Genomic DNA, 1765 nt, shown 5'->3' with positions numbered 1-1765 from the left:
CCAGTTTGACCTTTGACCTTCCCAGTTTGACCCTTGACCTTCCCAGTGCTCCCAGTTTGACCCCTGACCTTCCCAGTAGCTCCCAGTTTGGCTTTGAGCCTCATCCCATAGCACTGGGCCGACATTCCCGATCCGGCGTCGCTCTGGCTCCTCCCAGGAATTCCCAGTTTCCGGCTCTTCCCGGGAATTCCCGGTTTCCTGTTCAGGTGGGAGCCCCAAAATCCCGAATCCTGCGGCCAAAAAACCCCCAAAACCTGTTAAAGCCCAGCCTCGAATCCCAAAAAGTCCCCCACTCCAAAATCCCAAAAAATCCCAAATCCACATATCCCAAATCCCATTTTTCTCCCTCAAATCCCATTTTCCACCCCAAAATCTCCAATTTTTCCATCCCCAAATCCCATTTCTCCATCCCCGACTCCCATTTTCCATCCCCAAATCCCCATTTTCCACTCCCAAATCCCATTTTCCAACTCCCAAATCCCTGTTTTCCACCCCCAAATCCCTGTTTTTCACTCCAAAATCCCATTTTCCACCCTCAAATCCCCGTTTTCCACACCAAAATCCCAGTTTTCCACCCCCAAATCCCATTTTTCCAATCCCATTCCCACCCCCAAATCCCATTTTCCATTCCCAAATCCTCATTTCCCATTCCCAAATCCCCATTTTTGACTCTTAAATCCCATTTTTCCACTCCCAAATCCCATTTTCCACCTTTAAATCCCATTTTTCCCAATTCCAAATCCCATTTTCCGTCCCCAAATCCCATTTTCCATCCCCAAATCCCATTTTTCACCTTTAAATCCCATTTCCCACCCCCAAATCCCATTTTAAAGGGGTAAAAAAAAACAGGGCTAAAAAAAACAGGGCTAAAAAAAATCAGGGATAAAAAAACAGGGATAGAAAAATCAGGGATAAAAAAAGAGGGATAGAAAAAACAGGGATAAAAAACCAGGGATTAAAAAACCAGGGATAAAAAAACAGGGATAAAAATCAGGGACAAAAAACCAGCGATAACAAAAAACAGGGATAAAACCCAGGGATAAAAAATCAGGGATAAAAAAAAATACGGATAAAAAATGGATTAAAAAAAGGAATAAAAAATCAGGGATAAAAAATCAGGGATAAAAAAAAATAGGGATAAAAAATGGACTAAAAAAAGGAATAAAAAATCAGGGATAAAAAAACCAGGGATTAAAAACACAGGGATAAAAAAACCCAGGAATTAAAAAAATACAGGAATAAAAAATCCAGGGATTAAAAAAAACAGGGATAAAAAAAAAAACAGAAATAAAAAAAAACAAGAATAAAAAAACCAGGGATAAAAAAACCAGGAATAAAAAAAAAACAGGGATAAAAAAAACAGGGATAAAAACAACAGGGATAAAACACCAGAGATAAAAAAAACAGGGATAAAATCCCAAAAGATTCGAATCCAGGAGGAATTTTGGGAATGGGGGGGGGATTTTCCAGCACCTGCTCCCCGGGGGGGGTTTCCCGGGCTCCCGGTTTTCCAGAGGGATCCGAAGCTTTTCCCAGCTCCTTCTTCAGCTTCCGGTATTCCCGGTACAGCCCTGGGAGAGGGAACATTCCCAAGAAAATTTGGGATTTTAAAGGGAAAATTTGATGTTCCTGAATCCAAATTTCCCCCCCCTGGAGTCCTGGAATTCCTGGAATTCCAGGAATTCCCGGGGAACTCACGCCGGGTTTCCTCGGGAGCCGCCTCCACGTCGGCCTGGGAAGGGAAAAAAATGGGATAAAAAGGGGG

At 42.7% G+C, this 1765-nt stretch overlaps 1 long non-coding RNA gene across 1 annotated transcript; it reads right to left on the bottom strand.

Annotated features, from left to right (window-relative positions):
• Positions 1 to 160: 160 nt before the first annotated feature.
• Positions 161 to 1740, bottom strand: LOC113980218. The gene is made up of 3 exons (XR_003538095.1): positions 1699 to 1740; positions 1474 to 1571; positions 161 to 230 (listed from the first exon to the last, which is right to left on the bottom strand). It is a non-coding gene; the product is annotated as an uncharacterized LOC113980218 (long non-coding RNA).
• Between the last annotated feature and the right edge of the window lie 25 nt (positions 1741 to 1765).

This window comes from Neopelma chrysocephalum, unplaced genomic scaffold (genome assembly GCF_003984885.1).
Source record: "Neopelma chrysocephalum unplaced genomic scaffold, ASM398488v2 Primary Assembly neopelma1_93078, whole genome shotgun sequence".
NCBI classification, from domain to species: domain Eukaryota; kingdom Metazoa; phylum Chordata; class Aves; order Passeriformes; family Pipridae; genus Neopelma; species Neopelma chrysocephalum.
The sequence above is the reverse complement of the archived record's forward strand: the minus strand, read 5'-3'. Positions and strand labels throughout refer to the sequence as shown.